We start from the raw sequence: 7582 nt of genomic DNA, 5'->3' as shown, positions 1-7582 counted from the left end.
CGTGTGTGTGTGTGTGTGTGTGTTGTGTGTGTGTGTGTGTGTGTGTGGTGATTTACATTGCTGTGCTCGAGAGCCACCATCTACCGGAACCAATCCTTGTATTTGTATGCACATATACTTGGCCAATAAACATGATTCTGATGACTTGGCACAAAAACCATGATTTAGCAGAAATACTATGATTGAGCAGAAGTACTAAGATGTAGTAAAAGTACTTTGATTTAAGAGAAATCCAATTATGGGAGTAATACTTTAAAATGGGAGAAATATTGATACACACACACATTCACAGAGCCTAAAGGGAAGAGTATTTGTGCCATGGAGTGTTAAGAAGAATCTGAGGTCCATATTAGAAAAGCTGGTAAAAAGTTTTCAGAATTGTAATAAATGATGAATATGAATTAGTGGTCTGTGATAGTGTATTAATTTGTAGGGCAAAAAACATGTTGTCCAATGTGGAGTTGAACCCACGACTTTTGGGTTGCAGACCTGTGTCATTACCAGCTGCGCCACTGGGAAAGACAGTGAGCACTTGGGAAACAGGGTGATGAGCAGTCAGAATTAGATCGCGGTGTGAGGCAAAGAGCGCCGTTTTTTGGAGTTACAAAACGTCGTGTAACTCCAAAACTAGGTGGACTAGGAGCATAATTCTTGTACTGGGTGAATCAGCGGACTTTGGTGTACTTTGACTGCGATGTTCATTACTCTTTGTACATCCGTCGCTGAGATATGACGAGAGAAGAAACGGCAGACCTCAGATATGATTGGCTGGCTGGGAAGCTGGCAGAAATATATAGTAATAGTGTGATTAAGCATAAATACTACATTTAGCAGAAATACTGTATTAAGCACAAATCCTATAAAAGCAGAAATACTATATTAAGCAATATAAATCCTATAAAAATGGTATAAAAAGCAAAAATACTGTAATATGATTTGGTAGAAAAACTATAATTAATCAGAAATACTATACTGGGTAGAAATACTATATTGAGCACAAATCTTATAAAATAGCAGAAATAGTATGATTCAGCACAATAGTAATACTTAAACAGAAAAACTGGAAAAGCAAAATGGACAGCTGAAAAAATGCTGAACATGCTAAGGGTCCTTCAAATGTACTTGTTAAATGAAAAAAAAACTGAGCAAAAAAAGTGTAACAGTCACACAATCAGAAATATGGAAACATATGGAAACACACATGCACAGAGAGACACACACAGATCAAATTCAGTCAACCAGTCTAATATATTGAATTTAAATCATACATAAGATGCTCCCATAAAAATTCTGTCTCGCCCTCCTCTCTCTCTCTCTCTCTCTCTGTCTCACACACACACACACACCACACACACACACACACACACAACACAGGAGAGAGAAGTAAGTTTCTAGCTCAGTCAAGCAGCCTGGGAGCTGCTGAATTTGAATCCACCAATCAGAGAGCCTGTGCACTTTTTCCCGCCAAAACAGGTGCATGCAGCACAGAGAGACACAGGATTTTTGCAGTCTATTTCTCATAATGACGACTCCCCTCAAACAAATGACCATAATTTCCTAACTATAGGGGCTAGAACGGTCATTCTTACACCGTTTTGTTCAGAAGAGATGGGGGAATCTTAAAGTGTTGACAATGTATCATTAAAATATGAATTATTAAAGATATTTGACTTCTAATGCACCATAACTGAGTAGAGCAAAGCGAAAACTGCCTTGACTTGCCCTCAAACAACGCTTTCTAACTCTAAATCTATTTGGAGTATCAATATCATTTTTTCACCGTAAGAGACAGCAGGCTTTGGTGAACAATCATGGAAATTTTCAGGTCTTTGTGGAAATCCAACAAAAAGTTATGACGAGAGAAAAAAGTGGTTCATTTCCAGAGTTTGAAATCTGAAGAAATCTGAGCGAAGGACGAATTTCCTACGCTCAAACAAGTGTAACTCATCTCAGAACGGTAATAGGTGAGAAAAAAATTCTTGAATTGTGAGCGTCAGGAGTGTCTGAAGATATACTGGGACAAGCCTCATGTTTTAACTTCGCTTCGTTAAGGAGATATGACGATTCGAATATGCCTCTCATTACAGAAATCAAGCGGTGATTTTGAACAAACTCTCCATTGACTTTCTATGGAGAGTTTTCAGACTTTGTGTTGCTCTGAGGAGATTTGCAAAAATTCTATAAGTCTCACAACAATGATGGTGACATTTTCGGAAAGCCAGCAAATATACCTACGTTTTGATGTATAATTTGTGGAAGTTGAGTGAAAATTGAGCAAGTAGCAAGAAGTTGTTCGGACATGAAGAGAAGACTGCGAAACCTACAGTGGCACACTGGAAGCCAAGTGCATAGCAACCATAACAACGCATGTATTTTCTGAAAAATCACAATTTTGCAACTCAAAACTTTAAGAGGCATAAAATAAAACGGTAAAAGATTTGAAAAATCTGATTTATTCCTGAATAGCCCAATAATTTGAGAACATTTTAAAGTTTGAATGGTTGTTCTACGTGAAAGTAGGAAAAAGTAGTTAAGTTTCAAAAACAAGCAAAATTTAGCAGAATTGCAGAAGTTTCCCATTCATTTCAATGGGACAAATTAAAGGAAAAAAGTGGAATATTTTAAAAAGTATAACAGTAATAAACACCAAAAGATATAGCGATCATTAGCAGAAATAGCAGAATAGTTTAAAATTTGAACGGTGAAAATCGGCTGAAAATTGTGGAAGTAGTTAAGTGCCAAAAAAAGTGAAAAAGTGGCAACTAGAATAATAATAATAAAGTATAAAGAAAAGAGAACAGGACTCAATAGTGTGGATGCCTCCAGCATCCACACAACTAGAAAAATTTGCATTTCCTGCGAAAATGCTGTGTGGATGCCGGAACGCTGAAGCTGTCTGCTGAAAATGACTGAAAAAGATGAAAAGCTGCAAAAATTGTATGGCAGTAAAGAAACTGAAAAATTATGCTGAAAACAAGTGAAAAAACAGAAACTTTTGCTGAAAAGAGGTGAAAAGGCAAAAATTCTGCTTCAAAGGGGTACAGAAGTTCAAATTTGTACTGAAAAGAGGAGAGGTGAAAAGGTTTCCTCTGAAATGAGCAGAAGATACTGAGATTTGTATTGTTAAGAGGTGAAAGGCTGAAATTTCTGCTTAAAATAGGTGAATCAGCAGAATTTCTACTGAAAAGAGGTAAAGAAGTAGAACGTTGCACTGAAAACAGGTGAATCAGCAGAATGTCGAGATTTCTGTTGAAAACACCTGAAAAAGCTGGAATTTGTGCTGAAAAGGGGTGAAAAAACTCACAATTCTGCTGAAACGGGGTGAAGAAGAGGTGTTGGGCTGTTGAGAAGAGTTAAATAAGTTGAACTGATATGTTTGGGTACAAATACTATGATTTGGCAATAATACTGCGTTTTAGCACAACTCCTGAGATTTGATTGAAATACTATGATTTAGAAGAAATATTATGACTTTGTACAAATACAATATTTTGGCAGAAATACTATGATTTGCAAGAAATACTATTATTTAGTAGAAATACTATGATTTACCAGAAGTACAATGTTTCTGCAAAAATAGTATAATTTTGAAGAAATACTATGCCTTAGTAGTAATACTATAACATCAGAGATATATGATGATTTTGCAGACATTCTGGTTTTACACAAATACTATAATGTGGCAGAAATACTATGCTTTAGCACAAATACTATGATTTGCTATAAATACTATGATTTGGCACATATACTGTATTCAGCAGATATACTTTAACAAAATCGAGAGTCTACGACTTAGTAATAATACTATAACATAATAGATAGACTGTCTGCAAAATCATAGTATATGTTTTTGCACAACTAGCACAATGTGGCAGAAATACTATGATTTGGCACAAGTACTATGATTTAGTAGAAATACTCTTTTGGCACAAATACTATGTTTCAGTACAAATACTATGATTTGGCAATAATACTGCGTTTCAGCACAACTACTGAGATTTGATTGAAATACTATGATTTAGAAGAAATACTATGACTTCGTACAAATACTATGTTTTGGTTCGAATAGTATGATTTGCAAAAAATAGTATGATTTGCACAAGTACCATGATTTAGTACAAATACTACGAATTGGCAGAAATACTGTGACTTAGTAGTAACACTTTAACATAACAGATATACTGTGATTTTGCAGACATAGTGTGTTTTTCCACATATACTACGATTTCGCTCAAATACTATAAAGTTGCAGTGATACTATTATTTTGAAGGAATACTATGATTAGGTAGAAATACTATGCCTTAGTAGTAATACTATAACATAACAGATATACTGTGGTTTGGCAGACATAGTATGTTTTTGCACAAATACTACGATTTTGCTCAAATACTATGAAATTGCAGTAATACTTTGATTTTGAAGGAATACTATATATAGGTAGAAATACTATGCCTTAGTAGTAATACTATAACATAACAGATATACTGTGTTTTAGCAGACATAGTATGTTTTTGCACAAATACTACGATTTTGCTCAAATACTATGAAATTGCAGTAATACTATGATTTTGAAGGAATACTATGATTTGGTAGAAATACTATGCCAAATCGTAGTAATACTATAACATAACAGATATACTGTGATTTTGCATAAGTATGTTTTTTTCACAAATACTACTATTGGGCAGAAATACTACGTTTTAGCACAAATACTATGATTTGCTATAAATACTATGATTTGGCACATATACTATATTCAGCAGATATATTATAACATAACAGAAATTCTACGACTTAGTAGTAATACTATAACATAACAGATATTTTACTTGGGCACAAATACTATAACTTGGCACAAATACCATGATTTGGCAAAAAAATACCATGATTTGGCAGAAATACTATGATAGGGTATGAATACTATGAATAGGGACAAGTACTATGATTTAGTACAAATACTATGATTTGACAGAAATACTATGCCTTAGTAGTAATACTATAACATAACAGATATACTGTGATTTTGCAGACATAGTATGTTTTTGCACAAATACTACGATTTTGCTCAAATACTATGAAATTGCAGTAATACTATGATTTTGAAGGAATACTATAATTTGGTAGAAATACTATGCCTTAGTAGTAATACTATAACATAACAGATATACTGTGATTTTGCATAAGTATGTTTTTGCACAAATACTACAATTGGGCAGAAATACTATGTTTTAGCACAAATACTATGATTTGCTATAAATACTATGATTTGGCACACATACTATAATCAGCAGATATACTATAACATAACCGAAATTCTACGACTTAGTAGTAATACTATAACATAACAGAAATTTTAATTGGGCACAAATAACATGATTTGGCACAAATACCATGATTTGGCAAAAACATACCATGATTTGGCACAAATACGATGATATGGCAGAAATTCTATGATTGGGTATAAATACTATGATTTGGCACAAGTACTATGACTTAGTACAAATACTATGATTTGGCACAAATACTGTGATTTAGCAGAAATACTATGTTTTAACATAAATAATATCTTTTGACAGAAATTTCTGCTAAAAGGTACTATTTCTGCTTTTTAGCAGAAATACTGCAATTTTGCATAAATACTATGATTTGGGATATATACTATGATTTGGCAGATATACTGTATTCAGCAAATATGCTATAACATAACAGACATTCCTCCACTTAGTAGTAATACTATAACATAAAATAAATATTATGGTTTTGCCCCAAAACCATGATTTGGCACAAACACCATGAATTTTCAAAAATACTATGATTTAGCAGAAATACTATGATTGAGCAGAAGTACTAAGACGTAGTAGAAGTACTTTGATGTAGCACAAATACTATTATGGAGGAGTAATACTTTAATATGGGAGAATTATTGAGACACACACACACATACACAGAGAGCAAAGTGTACAGGGGCTGTTAAGAGTCTGGACTTGGTATATCTAGGTCAGCTAAATTGGCTGCACCTGCTGTAATCAGCCCTTACACACACAGACACAGAGAGAGCTATGGCTTTTCTTCAGTGTATTTCTCACATTCAGGATTCCCCTCGAACAAATGGCCATAATTTCCTAACCGTAGGGGCTAGAACGCTCATTCTGACACCGATTTGTTCAGAAGAGATGGGGAAAACTTCAGGCCTTCATAATTCAGAGATAAAATATAAATTATTGAAGATATATGACTTGTAATACACTGTAACTGAGTAGAGGCGAAGCAAAACTGCCTTGACTTGCCCTCAAACAACGTTTTGTAACTCTAAATCTATATGGAGCATCAAAATCATTCTTTCACCATAAGAAACAGCAGGCTTTGGTGAACAGTCATGGAAATTTTCAGGTCTCTGTTGAAATCAATCAAAAAGATATGACGAGAGAAAAAAGTGCCTCATTTCCAGAGTTTGAAATCTGAAGAAATCTGAGCGAGGGACAAATTTCCTACCCTCAAACAAGTGTAATTCATGGCCAAACGGTAATAGGTGAGGAAAAAATTCTTGAATTGTGAGCGTCAGGGATGTCTGAAGATATATTGGCACAAGCGTCATGTCTCAACTTTGTTTCGTTAAGGAGATATGACAATTTGAAAATGCCTCTCATTAGAGAATTCCAGCGCTGATTTTGAAGAAACTCTCCATTGAGTTTCTATGGAGAGTTTTGAGACTTTATGTTACTCTGAGGAGATTTGCAAAAAATCTATAACTCCCACAACAATGTTAGTGACATTTTCTGAAAGCCAGCATAAATACCTACGTTTTGATGTATAATTTGTGGGGGTTGAGTGGAAATTGAGCGAGTAGCAAGAAGTTGTTCAGACATGAAGAGAAAATTCAGAAAGGACGAGTGCACACTCTGAGTTAATTGCATAGCAACCATAACAACGCATGTATTTTCTGAAAAATCACAATTTTGCAACTGAAAACTTAAAGAGGTATAAAACTAAAATGGTAGAAGATCTGAAAAAGCTGAATCAGACAGGAATAGCCGAATAGTCTGAGAACATTTTAAAGTTTGAATGGAGTTTCTAGGTGAAAGTATGACAAAGTAGTTAAGTTTCAAAAACAAGCAAGTTTTAGCAGAATTGTGGAAGTTTTCCATTCATTTCAATGGGACAAATTAAAGGAAAAAAGTGTAATATTTTAAAAAGTATAAGAGTAATAAACACCAAAAGTCATAGCAGGAAAGAGCAGAAAGAGCAGAACAGTATAGAGTTTGAACTGAGAAAATCGGCTGAAAACTGAGAAAGTAGTTAAAGTCCAAAGAACGGAGCAACTTGAAGAATAACTAGAAAAATTTGCATTTCCTGCGAAAATGCTGTGTGGATGCCTTAACGCTGAAGCTGTCTGCTGAAAAGCTGAAAGAGATGAAAAGTTGCAAAAAGTTGCATGGTGGTGAAAAAAAACATGTCACCCTGAGCAGGATTCGAACCTGGCCCTGTTCGTCTCAAGGAAGCTCCTCATCTCACTGAGCTAAACTCACTCTCCCAAAAAAGAGGAGGAGAGACCGACAATTCTGCTAAAATGAGCAGAAGCTG

Source organism: Oreochromis niloticus, linkage group LG1 (assembly GCF_001858045.2).
Source record: "Oreochromis niloticus isolate F11D_XX linkage group LG1, O_niloticus_UMD_NMBU, whole genome shotgun sequence".
In the NCBI taxonomy this organism is placed as follows: domain Eukaryota; kingdom Metazoa; phylum Chordata; class Actinopteri; order Cichliformes; family Cichlidae; genus Oreochromis; species Oreochromis niloticus.
The sequence above is the reverse complement of the archived record's forward strand: the minus strand, read 5'-3'. Positions refer to the sequence as shown.